At 34.4% G+C, this 20538-nt stretch overlaps 2 non-coding genes across 2 annotated transcripts; one reads left to right on the forward strand and one right to left on the reverse strand.

Annotated features, from left to right (window-relative positions):
- Positions 1-16696: 16696 nt before the first annotated feature.
- Positions 16697-16768, reverse strand: TRNAD-GUC (transfer RNA aspartic acid (anticodon GUC)). Its single transcript has one exon. It is a non-coding gene; the product is annotated as a tRNA-Asp (tRNA).
- Positions 16769-17136: 368 nt separating this feature from the next.
- TRNAD-GUC (transfer RNA aspartic acid (anticodon GUC)) lies at positions 17137-17208 on the forward strand. The gene has a single exon. It is a non-coding gene; the product is annotated as a tRNA-Asp (tRNA).
- Positions 17209-20538: the final 3330 nt, after the last annotated feature.

A 20538-nucleotide genomic window follows, 5' to 3' on the forward strand; every position in this document is an offset into this window, starting at 1 on the left:
AACGCCGTGACAGTATCGAATCATCTAGGCCCTATAACTTGAAGGGAAAGTATGGTATAGTTTAATTTTATTTTTTTTCTCCTAATTGTTACACAGTTTTCATTTTTTGTGTGTGAAAATGTAATTGCCCCAACAAATGAAATCAAGATTAGCTTTAAAAATAAATAGGCCCAAATTTAAAAAAATACCAGGGTACTGTAATTCACTATAATGGACATATCTCAGCCATTTTCGAAGACAAATTCAGAATATTCTAGACATTTTACTCCTAAATGCACATCCTTTAAAATGTCTGGAGCATAGTTCTGATATTAGTTTCGAAATAAGATAAACGATTACATTTTAAGAATAAATTTTAGAGGTTCTTTCATGGAAATCTGGAGAGATATTTTTCATATGCAACAAAATAACAAATTTTTGTTTAAAAGAAAAATTTGCTAATAACTATGTTCCAAATATGCATGTAGTATTAATAGTTCCGAAAATACATATCTTTTGTATGAGAATAAATCACTAAATTAAGGTTAGAGGGAACTGCAATCACAGTTCAGCGTCATTTGAAAATCCTGTACACCAATAGCTTTAAAAATTACGTCACAACAGCTAACAAGACCAATAAATGCGTATTAAATGTCATGTAATTTATGTTTCGCACGTCGAAGATTATTTTAAAGCAAAAAAAAAAAATGTTATTCAGAATTTACTTGTAGGACTATTTCATCATATTCAACCATCCTATCTCCTTGAAAACTCTGTGTACCAGAACATTGAAAATAGCGTTGCAGCAGCTCACGAGGTCATAAATGAGCATTAAATTTTATGTGATATATGTTTCACATATTAAAGGTTATTTCAAAGCATTTTTTATATACTGGTTTTCCACCATATTTAACAAACCTTTTTCCTTGAAAACTCTGTGCACCAAAGCTTTGAAAATAGCGTTGCAGCAGCTGAAGAGGTCATAAATGAACATTAAATTATATGTGATATATGTTTCACATCAAAAATTATTTCAAAACATTTTTTATATATTGATTTTCCACCATATTTAACATCCCTTTTTTCCTTGAAAACTCTGTGCACCAAAGCTTTGAAAATAGCGTTGCAGCAGCTGACGAGGTCATAAATGAACATTAAATTATATGTGATATATGTTTCACATCAAAAATTATTTCAAAACATTTTTTATATATTGATTTTCCACCATATTTAACATCCCTTTTTTCCTTGAAAACTCTGTGCACCAAAGCTTTGAAAATAGCGTTGCAGCAGCTGACGAGGTCATAAATGAACATTAAATTATATGTGATATATGTTTCACATCAAAAATTATTTCAAAACATTTTTTATATATTGGTTTTCCACCATATTTAACAATCCTTTTTTCCTTGAAAACTCTGTGCACCAAAGCTTTGAATATAGCGTTGCAGCAGCTGACGAGGCCATAAATGAACATTAAATTATATGTGATATATGTTTCACATCAAAAATTATTTTAAAACATTTTTTATATATTGGTTTTCCACCATATTTAACAATCCTTTTTTCTTGAAAACTCTGTGCACCAAAGCTTTGAAAATAGCGTTGCAGCAGCTGACGAGGTCATAAATGAACGTTAAATTATATTTGATGTATGTTTCACATCAAAAATTATTCAAAACATTTTTTATATATTAGTTTTCCACCATATTTAACAATCCTTTTTCCTTGAAAACTCTGTGCACCAAAGCTTTGAAAATAGCGTTGCAGGAACTGACGAGATCATAAATGAACATTAAATTGATATGTGAAACATATATCACATATAAAGATTATTTCAAAGCATTTTTATGTACTGGTTTTCCACCATATTTAACAATCCTTTTTTCTTGAAAACTCTGTGCACCAAAGCTTTAAAAATAGCGTTGCAGCAGCTGACGAGGTCATGAATGAACATTAAATTATATGTGATATATATGTTTCACAGATCAAAGATTATTTCAAAGAATTTTTTTAATATAGGCCCTATTGGTTTTCCACCATTTTCAACAATCTTTTTCCCCTTGAAAACTCTGTGCATCAAAGCTTTGAAAATAGCGTTGCACCAGACGACAATGTCATAAATGAGCATTAAATTTTATGTGATATATGTTTCAGAAAAAAGATTATTGCAAAGCATTTTTTTAAGTACTGCAATTCCACCTGTCTAGAAAACTCTGTGCATCAAAGCTTTGAAAATACCGTTGCAGCAGCTGACGAGGTCATAAATGAGCATTAAATTTCATGTGATACATGTTTCACAAAAAAATTATTTCAAGGCATTTTTTAATGTAATTGTTTTCCACCATATTTAGCAAACCTTTTCTCCTTGAAAACTCTGTGCACCAACGCTTTGAAAATACCGTTGCAGCAGCTGACGAGGTAATAAATGAGCATTAAATTTTATGTGATATATATTTCACATATCAAAGAATATTTCAATTTTTTTTTTAAATGTACTGGTTTTCCACCATATTTAACAATTCTTTTCCCCTTGAAAACTCTGTGCACCAAAGCTTTGAAAATACCGTTGCAGCAGCTGACGAGGTCATAAATGTGCATTAATTTTATCTTAACATATTTTTGACATATCAAAGTGTATTTTAAAGCTATATATATATATATATATATATATATATATATATATACACGCGAAACCAGGTGGCCCGGGTTCGATTCTCGGTCGGGGCAAGTTACCTGGTTGAGGTTTTTTTCCGGGGTTTTCCCTCAACCCAATACGAGCAAATGCTGGGTAACTTACGGTGTTGGACCCTGGACTCATTTCACCGGCATTATCACCTTCATCTCATTCAGACGCTAAATAACCAACGCTGTTGATAAAGCGTCGTAAAATAACCTAATAAAAAAAATATATATATATTGTTTTGAAAATTTACTGGTTTTCTTCACTCAACATTAAAACCATCGTCTCCACTTAAATCTTACTCTTTGCACAGCTTAGTAACAAGGATAGAGCGACCTACTGTCAGATGGCTCGCTAGAGTTTTGGTTATAGTACAGTACTGGTTTAACTGACGGTCAGAACATGAAGTGACCTCGTGGAATTCATCGAAATACTGTACATAGAAAACACTTGAGTGCGATAGGGACTACAGATAATACGATGCTTAACTGACACACATCACAACCAGAGTGCAACGGTAATCTCAAGTGGATTATGATAATCCTCGGAGTACGAGTATTTACGATTAAGTAAATGCAAATTAAGACGGGGTTTAACAGACACCATGAAGGACTTAGAATATGCTGATGATACCAGTTAGTCCCGCGCCATAACATTGTGATATAAGGCATCTTGCCTAGGACTCTCGTTATGGAATAGGTGCTGGTTCGATTCCTCATGGAGAAAGAAATTTTCTCATGACATTTCGGCCAGTGTATGGGGCGGTGCCCACCTAGCATCGTGATGCATTTGGAGAGCTACGATAGGTAGCGAAATCCGATTACGACAACAAGCTATAGCGGCTGGGGAGTCATCGTGCTAAAACAGGCGTGTCCATTTGGTGAGTTGTGATGCAAACGTGAGTTGCGAGCATTGAGTACAGTTAGACATATTTCCTCGATCAATCCCTTCCAATATCCCCTGTATGGCAGAGGAACAATGACATCAGTACCGCTTGTACCTTCGCAATATCTGAAATGGAGTCGTGTTATTTTGTTGATTGTAAAGAAAATAAACTTAAATTAGCTATGAAAGGAAAAAATTTTGTTTTTGGGTATGAATGAAATATTAAATTCCTCATTTGCCACAAGGTTCAGGTGGCTTTTCAAAACCAATATAAAACACCATTACACTACGTGTCACTCCCAACCTTCTGATTTAAAGAGTAAGCTCTACCTGCGTTGTTATTATTATTATTATTATTATTATTATTATTATTATTATTATTATTATTATTATTATTATTATTATTCCTTTCCTTGTTCCATAAAATCTATATATTAGTCAACCTATAAGTGCGAGCAATTTTTTTCATAGATGAACATTGTAAAATCAAAATACAGTAGGCTTATACGTACTCTTATATTGTCAAGAAACCTTTGGCACAATTACGTTTGGATGTATCATATAATATCCAATTTTGAAATTGTTTTTTTCTCGAGGCGATGAAGAAGATTAGGGGACAATAATGGTTCAACATAATTATTACTTATTATTACACACACATGTATAAACCAAGTTCTTTACAGTGAATAATTATTGATTGAATTGATATAGCAACGGCGTAATTAATAATTATTAAATAACAGTTCATTAGTATATCAAGTGCAAAGTATATAAGAAGCATTATACATTGGCTCACTGAAGAATGTATGATGCATTGTATTTATTTTCAAACAAATATTGTGTTATATTTTAAAAAGTACCTGTAACTGTACGAAAATATTTCATGGAATAATTTTGTTTAAATACACATTTAGACCTATTTTATTTATGTTGACTATTAAACTCACACTTATACTACATCATATTACTTTTGACCAATAAAACGGTACGAAAGGATGTGTTTCAACTAATCCTGGCTATTTATCGCTACAATGTTATTACTTTCCTAGCATTTGTTTTTTTTTATAACTTCCTTAGCATTTGTTTGTTTTTATCACTTTCCTAGCATTTGTTTCTTTGTCTGCCAACATATCAAACTGAAATTTCTTTACGGTACTATAAAACATGCTTTGCGATCGTCATTTGTTTCCCGCAAAGATAGTCAACTGAGAATGGCGGCTCCGTTAAAACGTTTTGGTGAAGTAACATTAGTGAAATAGAATTTCAGTAAGTCAATTAATATCTATTTTATTGTATTTGAGTATTTTATTTCTTCCAATCTTTGTATAATTTCTTCTGTTTTTATCACCTCCCTACTGTTTGTTTTTTTTTTTGTTTGCCAACATTCAAACTGCAAATTCTTTACGGTACTCTAAAACAAGCTTTGCGATCGTCATTTGTTTACTGCAGCTCCTTTCAAACGTTTTGGTGAAGCTGACATTAGTGAAATAGAATTTTAGTAAGTCAATTAATATTTTATTGTATTAGAGTACTTTATTTTTCCTAATCTTTATATACTTCCTTCTAATCGTGTAACAGTCATTTAAATCCCACTCGAGTTTTGATTTTCTCTAGATAAATAAAAATCTCTAGTAAGATTACTGTTGATAATTCAATAAATAAACGGTCACTGGCAACAGCTAAATAAAGTAAACCATCATTGCCAAATTTTGTGATTTCGATCAGCTATCTCTCCATCCCCAATCCTCAAACGTAGACTGAAGTATTGCGGGTTGCTTTCAGCAGTGATCCGGCAGTTTATGTAACTGTTTTATAAATTCTAACTTTCAGGTTTTTTGAGAGCAGACTGGATGACAAAAGCTTCTCAACTGAATAATAGCAGGCATTTCCCATATTTATTCTGTGTTTAATTTCCTCCAGAGTGTCATTTATACCTGTTACTGTTGCTCCAAGATATTTGAATTTTTCCAACCTCTTCAAAGGATAAATCGATATTATTAATAGGAAACTGGAAGATCTACAAGAGGAAAACAATCTATTAAAAAAGGGTGAAAAAAATTACGGTTTATTTAACGACGTTAGCAACTGCAGAGGTTATAACAGCGTCGACGGTGTGCCAGAATTTTGCCCCGCAGGAGTTCTTTTACATGTCAGTAAATCTACTGACATGAGCCCGTCGCATTTAAACACACTTAAATGGCATCGACCTTGGCCGGCATCGAACCCGCAACCTGGAGCACAGAAGGCCAGCGCTATACCGACTACTCTACCGAGGCGGCAAGAAGTGAAATATTTAGAAGAAGAGAAAAGCAGGAACAATCGAATCTTCTTTGGTGTTGAAGAGCAACTGATAGGATAGTCTTGGGACACGTATGAAGTGATAGTCAATGTCTGCTGGGAGTGGTTAGATGAAAGCTAATGTGATTGTGTTAAAACTGTTTTAAAGGATGAATTTAATAATATGGTATGTTTTTCTCGAAATAGTCAACAGGGTTAGGTTTTCTTCAGTTAATAAGTTTAAAAGTATTTATGTTATGTACAGGGAAAATTATTTAGTTACTTAATGAGAAATATGAGAGTGAAGTTGAACGAGAAAATTAAGTAGGCTATAAATAGCTATCAGTGTAACTGGGAATAAGAGAAGTGAAGTAGGTTAATAAAATGGGATAAATTAGAAGGAGGGATAAGTGAAAGTGAAAGGATGTGAAAGACATAGTTAAGAGCAAGAGCAAGGTCACGATTCGTCTGTGTTTTAAGCTGTAAATAGTGTAAGTAAGGGAATGCTGTCCCGAATACAGAAATGTGAAGGGTCAGCAGGATCGAATATACGAGTATTGACAGAAAAAAAATATGATACAAAATGAATATTAATACATGGGAAGTGAAAGGACTTCTTTTTGGCGGTAGGGGAACTTCATTTAAGTTAACCAAAACCATTCTCCTTTCTCTTAAATTTTCTAATGAGGACATTAACAAAATTTGTCTAATGGTATTGAGAGATTCATTATCCATTTTACACAATCACTTGTATAATACTATGTAATTTTTTTCACTTCATTTCATTATTCTTCAATGTATTTTCATCTCATGTTTCTCCGAAATCATATTGTACTTTATTTTTAAATTTATCATTGACATTAAAAATCATATTGCATTTAAAAAAATTTAGAGTCTTAATATTTTAGGAGAAAAATTCGCTCCGGCGCCGGAGATCGAACCTGGGTCCTTGGTTCTACGTACCAAGCGCTCTGACCACTGAGCTACGCCGAATTTAATCCATAGCACCGGATCGAACCTTCCTCCTCCGATGTTTCCCTTTGTGGCCTGACTCCAAGTTAGGCATATATATGTTGACGTGTATCCAATGTCAACTGCCATTATACTAGGAGCGCACTCAGCTGAGTGACTTATTGTTCTCCTAAAATATTAAGTGTCAATATTACAGATAAATTCTGTAGGACAAATTAATATATCTATAATATTCTCCCAGCTAGCAGTGCATAATAACTGCGGATTCCCGGCCAACAAGTCACTCAGCTGAGTGGCAGTTGACATTGGATACACGTCAACATATATATTATATATATATATATATATATATATATATATATATATATATATATGCCTAACTTGGAGTCAGGCCACAAAGGGAAACATCGGAGGAGGAAGGTTCGATCCGGTGCTGTGGATTGAATTCGGCGTAGCTCAGTGGTCAGAGCGCTTGGTACGTAGAACCAAGGACCCGGGTTCGATCCCCGGCGCCGGAGCGAATTTTTCTCCTAAAATATTAAGTGTCAATATTACAGATAAATTCTGTAGGACAAATTAATATATATATATATATATATATATATATATATATATATATATATATACAGAGTGTTAAAAAAGTATCCAATATTTTAGGAGGTGATAGTAGCATCAAAACAAGAAAAAAAAGTCTAATAAACATGGGTCCTACGGCACATAAGTTACTTTCTGAGATCTGAATACTTGTCCATAGGGGGTGCTCAATGTTACATCCATTTATGGCAATGCATTTTTCTGTCCTACAATACAGCAGACTACCAGATAATCGTACCGTAGTTGATGGAATAATGATACGTCGCAAGGAATACTGAAAACAAAAGTCTGATTGCAGATATGAGCGGAGTTCAGCAGAAATGGTGTTGTGAATTTTCGTAATCAGCATGTATGGGCTGATGAAAATCCCCATGCAGTTGAAGAAATAATGCATCAGCACCGATTCTCAATCAACTTATGGGCAGGCGTTCTTGGCGATAGATTAAGGGCCATACTGCTACCACAGAGATTAACTGAGGCTCGTTAACAAGACTTTCTTATTAACGTATTGCCTACCTTGCTGGAGTATGTGCCATGTCAGCAAAGACTACAGATGTGTCCATGCATGATGGCACACCAGTACAGTTGCGCTAACGTTTCAGGACCGCTGGATTGATTAGGGAGGCCCCACACCTTGGCCCGTTCGTCCCCAAACCTAAATCCTCTAGACTTTTGATTATCAAGAACAACCAAGTCAGTTTCAAAGAGTGCGTGATTCCTTAAGCCGAAGGGCAGAGGAATGCATTGCCAAGAATGGACGTCACATTGAGCACTTCCTACGAACAAGTGTTCAGATCTCAGAAAGTATGTGTTGTAGGACCCATGTTTATTAGACATTATTTTCTTGTTCTGATGCATACTAGCACCTCCTAAAATATTGGATACTTTTTTAACACCCTGTATATCATTGAAGTTTTCTACACTGTCCTCTCCCTCATGTGCTAGCTGTTAGGTTACGTTCATTTTTTCCTCTACCCCTTCAAAATTCTTTCAAGCCTCTGAGACAAGTGACCAACAGGCTTGGAGCTCACACAGATTCTTTTTTACAGCCTCAAATTCTCTTGCAAGGACACGGGATCACGTACGTTTTAATTATTTCTCCTCCTATTTTTCTTTCCTTCATTGCGTCATTGCTTTATTGCGTAAGATCCGTCTGGCTCCATTACCTAATTATTCGATAATTAGAGTTTATTCATCCTGCCTGAGATAGTATATATTTAATCCTTATATTCATTTTTCCGCAACCTAAAAATTATTTACGGATAATAGGAACGTTTCACACAATTCAAGGGATTTCATCATTTTTCTGTCACTTATGTTTCTTAACACCTAGTAAAAATGAATTTTTAGATGAAGAGAAGCATTGTTAAAGCGTAATATCTATACTCTTCGACAGATATGACGAGCATAATTACCTATATAAAATTTCTCACATGATGACAAGTAGGAAGATTAGTCAGTGCGTCAATACATTAGGCAGATATTTAAACAGTAATCGGTATTACACACCCACGTAATTCAGAACATTATCACCCAATCACTGTGGAAAGAATGTCTCGTGCTTCTTACATCAGCATCCTGCTAATGAAGTGAATTTGCGCAATGTTGTGACATATAGGTTAACTCAGCCAGTCTACATAGTTGTGTTATCTTAACAAATTCCATTGTTACCGATTAGTTCAAACATGGATTTATATTATTAATATAACATATATTTCCACTAATAAAATCGCTGCAGACCTTTCGATATAATTATAATCAGTGATTTTATTACTAAACTAGCTGTACCCGTGCGCTCCGCTGCACTTGTTAGATATAAATATAAAGTAATTACGTAATTAAAATAGGACATCTGATCCAGGGAACATTCGTGTTTGATAGAAGGATGAATCGCTTAATATGTCACTTAATTTAAATTCTATTTAAATAATTAAAATCCGATCATTTTGGTCCAGAGACCACTCATTTAGTACAATGATAATTCCTTTAACATATTTCTTAATTGTTATTACATGCAAATAATTAAAATATAATCATGTGGTTCAGAGAATATCCGTTTTTGGTGCAAATTGGTCCCATCAAAATTTTTCTTGGAATGAAACGTGTCGGAAATCATTTTTAAAGAAACTTTTGTTATGCAACATTTTTCACAAACATTAATAATAAGGGAGATATTTCGATTTATTTAATTCAAGCCCACTTATAACCTCCCTTTTAAATAAAGTATTTTGAATGCCATATAGCCTAAAATCTAAATTACAACGAACTTAATTTATATTTCAATTTTCATATAAATCGGTTTAGCCATTATCGCGTGAAAAGGTAACAAACATCCAGACAGACAGACAGAAAGACAAACAAAAATTTCAAAAAAAGCTATTTTCGGTTTCAGGATGGTTAATTATACATGTTAACATCAATTATTTTTGGAAAATCGAAAATTACCTGAAAAATTTTGGCTACAAATTTATTATTAGTGTAGATTCCCTACATGGTTCAGGAATAAAATTAACATTAGTAATTTAAAGACGAGAATTTCATGCATTACAAAATCCCAAAATATGCATGCATTCATTCATTCATTCATTTATTCACTCTCAAACTATGGAACATGCACGAACAATCGAAAAATACATTAAAACATGCATTTTCATTTTTATTCCAAATTTCTTATTTCACTTTACTTCACTTCACGTCTTTTTTTTTTTTTTGCACAGTTAAAAACTAACAGTATTTTTAAATTGGTTTCTGTGAGGTTCCTGCGCTTGTTAGTCAATATGTTTTTGAAGGCAAAGAATGATCCCTCTACATCGCAAGAAGTTATGGGTGCAAACTTGAATGAACCGTTTTCTGTTACTTAGGTTTTTTTTTCTTTTTCTTTTTCAATCCTGATTCCTGAAGGTAAAATGAGGGTCATAAAAATTGAGAAACTGGGATGTCCACTCAAAACCATTAAAACATGCATTCAAACTGAGTATAATGTATATTATATGCATTATTACGCTAAAAATTGCTTAAATATGCATTATGCATGTTTTTATCCCCAAAAAGGACAAAACATGCAAATATGCACGGAAAAAGTACACATATTTGGAACAGAAAAGTAACGAAATGGATAAGTATTAAGTTTGAGCTATGTCCTATGTTCCTATAAAAAATATGCATTTCCATGGAATTCTCGTCTCTAGTAATAATAATTAAAAATACTTCCGTTAACTCACATTTTTCATTAAATTCAATACAGCAGTATAATAACCATACACTGAGATCAAATTCTAACGTTTCTACTTAGGGATGTCCACAATAATATTGTTGAAATAAAAAAAAATGAAAGCGATCACATGTAACTACCATTAATAAAATTGCTTCAAACATTACACAGAACGTATTCAATATTTAAAACAATGTAGTCATTTAAACAAAGAAAACACACTGCATATGAAAAAATATTATATAGTCGTAAATTGTATCCGTTATAGGAATCCGTAGCGTGAAAGCCCATGAAGGGCCGTGGCCGAGTCGGCTGCTGGTTTCACGTCCACATACCTAAGCAAAGGTGAACAATCATTCGATAAGAAAGGAAGTGTCGTGTGGTTAGCACGATGATGTCATCAGCCATTATAGCTGGTTTTCGTAACTAGATTTCGCTACCTATCATAGCTCCCCAAATTCATCACGATGCTGGGTGGGCACCGGTCCCAAACACTGACCGAAATTTTAAGAGAAAATTCCTTCTCCAGAAGGACTGGAACCAGCGCGCATTCCGTAACGCGAGTCGCAGGCAGAATGCCTCAGACCACGATGCTACGGCGCGGGTTCCATTATAGGAAAGTAAAATACATTTTTTCAGAATTAATTTCAAGGAATTAAAGAAAGAGTTTCAAATATGAGATACCGTATTAATAAAATTATAATCAAATTTAAATAAGGTTTATGTAAATAGCATTGAGGTGTATACTATTGTCCTAACATTGTCGATATCTTACAGAAAAAGGATATTTCACTCTCTCAGTAGTCTATTTAGATCTTAGCCTAAGTATATAACTGGACTTTTTTCGACCTAACACTAAACAAACAAAAAACTTGGAAATTAGGAAACTTAAAGACGTAAACACCTGTTAAACATGGTACTACTGAAAAATTTGTTTAAACCAGCCATGGGAGAAGAAATGAAAGGGACAGAGAAACTCCTGCCCATGATCTTTTCTCTTACACCGCCTTATAAACAAACGCAGAGTAAAGCTCTGTCCATCAGTGGTGGATTTTAGACGATCACCGAGAGCCGAAAGTTCGTAAAAGTTATGATCCCAGCGTGATACAATCCATCATTGAACTTCCTTTCTGCTCGTACATCACCAAAACATATTATTGTCTCAGCCGGGGAAGATGGAATGGGGAGTTAAGGAATGATCTGCAGTGACGCAATCGAGTTAATAGCGCCCAGACCTAAGAGAAATTTTAAAGCCCAAAATGTATAACAATTGATTTAATCATTAATAACTTACTCTAATAATATTAAATTATCGGACACTTTTGTGTGTATTTATTCACACTTCAAGTAGGTATATACCCGGTGGCAGTGGTAACTAATTACACTCAATAATGACAATTAATAATAAACACAACTAATAAAAATACAATTAATAATAAATTAGTAATACTAATAATAATTAATAATAACAAGGAACATCCTAAATTAAATGAAGCACGATCACTTAAAATAACATTTAAAGTAAACCTAATTTATATCTTAACTCTAAGTTCTATTTGACCCTAAGTCTAAACAATTTATGACGATCATCTGCTCTCAGGAATCCATTTAAATTCGACCGGTCAGAACAACAAATAGTTTAATGAAAATTACAATCTTCGTGTATTTCCATACGAACTTTCAGACCTATCACAACAAATCACTTCCTACAAGGTTCGGTTCTTGTATTATATACTTTACCCTCGGGGTATAACATTTCTATTTGAAATTAATTTCAGTTCTCCCGTGTAGATAATTTAATAGGCAAGACGCCTCTGGATTGAAACCCAAGGGGTGAGGGAGTAAGTCTAGGAACTAGGATCCAACTGGGATGCTCCACTCCTCTGCACACAGAGATAAGTTTTATGAGATCGTATTTTAGAGCTTGCCTAAAGCGTTCTACAAGATGACAAGGTAATAGTGATTCTACCATATTCCGATGCTTTACAGAGATGGTGCTATAATGAAATGGAGTCTACGGAAACATGGTGTAATAAGAATGGAAGGAGAAATCGAAATATTCGTACTAAATATTTGTTTGTTCATTTATTTTATGCTCGACCATGCCGAAATGTAGTAATTATACACCTGGTAGCAGTCCTTTAATGCATGTCATTAAAGTACACCTACTCATTAAAGTACAGGTGTTCAGCCAATGACAACTCAGCTTACAGGTGTTCAGCCAATGACAAGTCAGCTTTGTACCGTTATAAAACCGCAAGTATCGATTATTCTCGGATATGCAATCGAAAGAGAATTAGCGAAAAGTCACGGAGGCTGGAAATCCAATACTGTCGCAGAAGGTTATGTTCTGTTACTATAATAATTAGCGTTAATTGTAAATAATATTCAAATAAATTAAATTTGTCATCTCGTTTTTCAATGTCGAATTCAACAATCAAGGTTAGCTACATCAAGTTTAACGGGATTACATCAAGGTCAATGACATTATTGTTCCTCGGAAAAAATCAATACTTTTGCATCTGCGCACATCTCACAATTCACGACCTAGAACAAGGTCACTTCCGATCTTGTCAGATACAAATAAAATGTATACATCTGAATAATTTCAAGTTAGAAATATGGTCGAGCATAAAAAGTCGTATGAAACTCGCCTATAATGGTAATTAAGAAGCTCGTATGAAAATTATGAGACTCGCTTGCGCTCGTTTCATAAACATCCATACTCGCTTCTTAATTACTAACATTATAGGCTCGTTGCATAATGTACTATTACATAAAAATCGAAATAATTTTTAATTGTATTCTCATAGTTATGAAAAAAGGTATGAATTCTTTAAGATTGTTTGAACCAAAATGCAACACTGCTACAGTATTTAATCACAGGAGTAATTTAGGCCCAAGAATATATAACAAATTTATATTTAAATATCATAATCTTGTCAATTCTAATAGTTCTAGTATTGAATTTAAAAAGTTATGTATGGATTTTATAAATAATAAAAAATTGTAAATTTAGATTTATATATTCTTTATGTAGTAGACATAGCTTAAGACAAATTGTATTACATACTTCTACTCTTTCAGGGATGATCTGACGTTTTATCTGTTTATATTATATTTTATGTTACAATTATTAGCAAAATAAATACAAACACAAAATTTAACGAAATTATATTAACTACTATGTTATTTAGCGTCGACAAAATTGGTAATAGCGAGATGATATTGATGAGATGATATAGCGTAGTGGATCCGCTATAGGATTATCTGATATTCACCTTACATTTGGAGACACCTCGCTAAACACCAATCACACAATGAGCCCAAGAGGAAATAAAACCCAGGCCAGTGCACATTTCTGGTCCAGCAGTGCATTACCTGAACTCATACATCACTCTATGCCATTTCTTTGGTAACATGAAATTTTATGAAATTAGGAAAAATGTAAAATTAAATGGGGAAAATTCGTTAAATGATATTTTATGAGTAAAGAAATTAAAAGTTTCACTGTATTTCCCCCTTTATAGAATATACATTTCTCTTTCTTGTTATGAAAAAAATTTATTTCTTAAATACAATGTCGTTTAGTCAACTGTCTGAAGACAGGTCTGAACCTCACAAGTGGTACCAACAAGGCATCACTTATGAGGCAACTAGGCCAGGAGATATTGGGGTAGGATGGCCAGTTCCTTTCCCCCTCTATTGCACACATCACCGATTACACTATCGGGAGAATTCCGAGGAAGATTCCTCATCCTCCGATAAGGTCTACCAGAAACATCAATTAATCAATTCCATAGATCGCATGAAAGTTCAAGAAATTATTAATCTAGTAATGCAGTGCTGAAATATCGGAGAAGCAGTTCATGTTTTCACTCCAATAAGAAGGAACTTCGAAAGTTACAATAAGCTCCAAACACAATTCACCCCAGGAAGAATCTCAGACTGAATAAACTCTACTACTATCGGTACTATGGAAATTATAACTAGGGTTCATATTTGTGAATCATATTTTTATCCAAGTCCCTTTTCAGAAACTTAAACTAAATTAAATACAATTATAGCTCTTCTCAATAAGATCACACGATTTTTGTTGGTTATATAAATGCATATAAAAGAGGCAAACAGTTTCCGGATTGCCTTGATAATAGGCAACACACAGGGCATAGGAAACGGAGAAGTTATCTAGAATCAGAGAAACGCCTGGAATATATTGTGACAGCGACGTGAGAATCGAACTCACGACCAGCGTCCCGCAAGAAAGCAGCGCGCGCAGACTCGTCGCGTGACGTAATACACCCTCTCTCCCTTCTCTCCACCGCGCGACGTCACTCAATGTTCCGTGGAGCCCGTGCGATCTGCTTTCTTTTCTGCGATGGCTTGCAGGATCTGCTGTAGGTTCTCCATTGTCGATAATATCCCACTTCTGACACCAGTGTGAATTTTATTTAGTAACAACAATGTAATTTATTCGTCACAACAATAATTCCTTTCTACAATTCACCTTAAACGCTCTCGTCAACAATTGGATCTTCACTCAACAAAGTATTCGTTATAGCACTCCACCGACGACAATGACAGTTTACTTGGATTATTACGCACAACAATGAACTGTTAATCTTAACTAATATTTACAAAGCACTATTTACAAATCAGAACTACCAGTTCTCAGTTCACAGTTCTTCTATCTCAGTCACTCGAGTTCACGGTATCTCGAACCACAGACCTTCAGAGACAGTTCACTGTACTCGAACTCGGGTCCCTCCAACTGCGGTCCACTGCACTCGAACTCAGGTCCCTCCAACTGCGGTCCACTGCACTCGAACTCAGGCCTTCGGATGCTGACGCAGATGCGGACGCACACTCGAGTCGAACTCCGGCTGGCTTGCTTGCTCTGGCTTTCTCACTGACTGAATAACTGAAAACTCTGAAGACTCTGTCTAGTTCGCTGGCGCCTGCTCTTTTATAGCAAAATCATAGTTGCGAGAACCTTCTACAGGTGTGTAGAGAATTATCTCAATATCTCTACATCGACAGACGTCTGGAATAATCGGGAAGGTCGTTCCACATCCACTGCGTAGCAGCTGCGCGCGCAGACTCGTCGCGTGACGTAATACACCCTCTCTCCCTTCTCTCCACCGCGCGACGTCATTCAATGTTCCGTGGAGCCTGTGCGATCTGCTTTCATTCGGGACGCTGGTCGTGAGTTCGATTCTCACGTCGCTGTCACAATATACTAAATGCATCACTTCAAAGGCAGAGAAGAAGACTAGCCCCAATGCATCTATAGAGAGATTCCAGGGGAAATCGCAATAAGTCCTTGACATGTTTGCACAAAATCACGTGTAGAATCTCAGTTCTTAAAGACAATCTAACACTGTTTGATAGACTGACTCAATAGACATGAAAGCAATGATCTTTAATGACACGACATGTATGTCTAATTGTACAATAAAATACGAGTGCAATTAGGAAATGTAATGATTGAATCTTGTTTTACCATATTTTAGCACAAGTCATATTTGTCCAAAAATTATATCAAAACATATTTATTGTCATATTACAATTAATCTTTTTAACAGTTCAAGTATCATTCACACGTTTTTGTGTCAATAATGGCAAGAGATTTGGTTTGCGTTTGATTAATTAAGTTATTCTGGATTTCATTTTCTTGAAAATATTTTGTGGTTGAATAAAGTTTGAAGTTAACTGGATTCGCCAGCAATAAGTTGTCAAAATACAAAGGACGAAATAATGTTAGGAATATGGTCAAATTGTTGCTGGTCGGTCTCGCATTCACCCCTTCCAAACATGTGACGCTTAGAAAGTTCCATACTCTCTATTGCCAGATAGTATTTCGTACACAGTTAGTGACCCTCTTGACACAGCCGTAAAGAACTACTCACGCAGAGAGCAGACTGATATTTTCATCCGTCTTTTCTCCCTTGCATTTTCCTGTATTTTCATAGTTAAAAATAATGGCCAATACAAAGAGTTAGTTTTAAAATAACAGTTACGTAGAATAGTAAATAAAAATGTTGTAACTATTTTTTGGACAATATTTAATTTGAATAATTTCGAGGGAAAAATTGTTCCGGAGCCGGGTATCGAACCCGGGACCTTTGGTTTGACGTACCAACGCTCTACCACTGAGCTACCCGGGAACTCTAACCGATACCGATCCAATTTTTCCCTCTATATCCACAGACCTCAAAGTGGGCTGACAACCGTCAAGCAACCAACTTCGAGTGCACACTAACTCCGTGTGACTTAAATTGTGGTTTTCTGTTAACGAACAGTGACGTGTATTATGCAAATCAATATTTCAGGTATAACTCCCTGTAAAGTTGATTTGAATAATTTCGAGGGAAAAATTTGATTTGCATAATACACGTCACTGTTCGTTAACAGAAAACCACAATTTAAGTCACACGGAGTTAGTGTGCACTCGAAGTTGGTTGCTTGACGGTTGTCAGCCCACTTTGAGGTCTGTGGATATAGAGGGAAAAATTGGATCGGTGTCGGTTAGAGTTCCCGGGTAGCTCAGTGGTAGAGCGTTGGTACGTCAAACCAAAGGTCCCGGGTTCGATACCCGGCTCCGGAACAATTTTTCCCTCGAAATTATTCAAATCAACTTTACAGGGAGTTATACCTGAAATATTGATTTGCACAATATTTAATTTGTTTTGCGTCATATTTCCAATTTTTTACAACATATTTTTGTATTTTTTTCGAGCATAAGTGCATGCATATTTTCAAAGTTTTAGGTCATAGAAACACGAGCTCTAGTTATGGCATGCAATAATCTCTTTTCCCCGACCACAAATATGACAACGATGATATGATAATGAAGCAATCATGGAATAATGTGGCAGTAACAGTAACAGTAGTAGTAGTAGTAGTAGTAGTAGTAGTAGTAGTAGTAGTAGTAGTAGTGTTTATTTAAAAATGGACGATGATTTTTTCTGGAACTCTCTCTCAGAAAGAGGGTCCTTTTACGAGCCCTAAATGTATGACACGGGAACCCACATCTTTACTTACCTCCCAGAGGAGCCACACTAAGTATTTTATCGCTGAGTAAGTGTGACAGGAGAAAATCGTAAAGACGAGGAAGCATTTACGTACACCTTCTATGTCTATAAAAATTCTACAGAATCCGAATACCGAACCTCTGTCCATTTGATTGAGAACTTGCTCACTATTGAGTTACATCTCGGTAATCTCACATTTTGATAAATACCACTGTCATTTTACGAGGTGATCTAACTTGTAGTCCTATCTATTTTCAGATTGAGGACGATAAAAAATAATTAACGACGCTTACGTGAACAGTGAATACACGGATTTACAAACAGTCGGATCGTTCATATGCAGGTTGCAGATTCCAATCATACTTATAAATATAGAGTTTTATTATACTCGTACATAAAACGAGACCCTGAGCAAATGTACATACCTCGAGGTTAGGCAACACTTCGCGCATGTGCTTCATACATGTTACATAATCAGTTAGTCGATTACCAGGTTCCTAGTCTACAATTTTTAATTCACTTGCAGACTGTTGACAAGCAGCACGCCATGATGTATGTAATGAAGTTTCGTACGGGGCGCCCATAAAAAGGATATATAAATTTACTGCCACATTAAAAACAAATGGATTTCGGTATAGGACCGTGATTGCTTTCATGCTACAGTGTTTATTATGCAGTCTCCACGCGACAGCCTATTTTCTATCGATCTGTCGATTCATTGAGCATTACTAACCACATTTGTAATATTGAATCGGTCATTGTTTAAATGCACTACCGTATTTTGATAATAGAATAAAACTCTTTTAATAGCTTTTTGTATTGCCTTTATAGTTTGGGTTTAAACATAATAAACGCTTTTTAATCTGTATTCACTCTCAATTTTAATCTTATTTTTGTCTGTATTGGAATCCCCTTCTGAGCACGAGTCTTCCTCATTCAGGAGTGGGCTAGTTTATCTTTCATTGTATTAACTGGTATTCATTTCAAACTTACTAGCAGACATACAAACAAACAAACAAACAAAACAAACAAAACAAAACAAAATAAATAAATAAATAAAAACATAAATAAATACATAAATAAATAATAAATTAATGAATTAATTAATAAGTAAATAAGTAAGTAAATAAATAAGTAAATATGTAAATAAATAAATAAATAAATAAGCAAATAAATAAATAGATAAATAAATAAATAAATAAATAAATACGTAAATTATTAAATAAGTAAATAAATAAAAAACAAACAAATAAGCAAATAAATAAATAAACAAATAAGTAAATAAGTAACTAAATAAATAAATAAGTAAATAAATATATAGGTAAATAAATAAATAAGAAAAGAAATAAATAAATAAGTAAATAAATAAGAAAATAAATAAGTAAATAAACACATAAACACATAAATAAATAAATAAATAAATAAATAAATAAATAAATAAGTAAATAAATAAATGATTTTAAAGTTATGTTTCTGTTGTGTTTACGAATCACTCAGCATGATAATATAATCTAACGAGTACGAGTATAATTTGTTCGTTTAATTCATTCGTAGTGTGCTGCCCTGGGACAGATTCTTCGCTGAAAACACAGCTTTCTCAGATCTTTCCTATTTTCTGTCTTCCTCTTTGTCTCCGCATATGACCCATATATCTTAATGTCGTCTATCACCTGATATCTTCTTCTGATCGGAACTCTTCTCCCATTCACCATTCCTTCCAGTGTATCCCTCAGTAGGCAGTTTCTTCTCAGACAATATCCCAACCAGTTCCTTTTCTTCTTCCTGAACAGTTTCAACATCATTCTTTCTACGCCCACTCTTTCCAACACAGCTTCATTTCTTATTCTGTCTGTCCACTTTACACGTTCCATTCTTCTCCATAGCCATATTTCAAAAACTTCTATTCACTCCTCTGCACTTCGTCGTAATGTTCATGTTTCTGTTCCATACAATGCCACACTCCACACAAAGCACTTCAGTAGTATCTTCCTTAGTTCTATTTCCAGAGATCCGCAGAAGATTCTCCTTTTTCTATTGAAAGATTTCTTGGCCATTGCTATTCTTGTTTTGTCTTCCTGGCAGCAACTCATGTTACTGTTTATAGTACACCCCAAGTATCTGAAGCTGTCCACTTGATCTACTCCTCATTTAGAATTCTCAAGTTTATCTTCCTTATTTTTCTTCCTATAATCATGGAACAATTGAAATATATCAGTTAAAAAGTAATGAGAGCGACGGGCTATGCGTACATATTTTAGAGCCAAAATCATTCTTACAAACTAAAAAAAATTACAATTAAATCCAAGTTCATAATAAAATTTCAACCAATAATCCAATAATAAATATAAATTTAATCCATTTCCACCCAAACATAAACTGCACCTTGAATTTCGTCTTATTTTCATTTGTCTTCATACCACACTGCTCACAGCTGTCATTTAGCTCCAGTAGCATATCCTTTATTATCATCTCCTCTTGTGCTAACAATGCCATATCATCAGAAACCTTATGCACTTTATTCTTCTTCCTCCTACTATCACTTCTCCAATGTTTTGAAAACAGTTCTTCACTAAATCTTCCAAGTAGATGTTTCATTCTCTATTAAATTCAGAAAAAACTTAAATCCATTAAAATGTCAATTTCGACAAGAATAAACTTGTGGATCAGTGAATTCGAATCACGGAAAGTATGCGTGTGGGCAGACAGACAGATAGATGAAGATAGACGTACGTAGGTAGATATATTGGATGAATTATATTAGATAATACTGGATAACATTGAATTTGGATTTAAATAGAGACAGACAGATGTATACAAATGTAGGAAGGTAGGTAGATCAGATTAGATGTATTAGATTGGATAAGACTTGAACTTACATACATACATACATACATACATACATA

Source organism: Periplaneta americana, chromosome 3 (genome assembly GCF_040183065.1).
Source record: "Periplaneta americana isolate PAMFEO1 chromosome 3, P.americana_PAMFEO1_priV1, whole genome shotgun sequence".
In the NCBI taxonomy this organism is placed as follows: Eukaryota; Metazoa; Arthropoda; class Insecta; order Blattodea; family Blattidae; genus Periplaneta; species Periplaneta americana.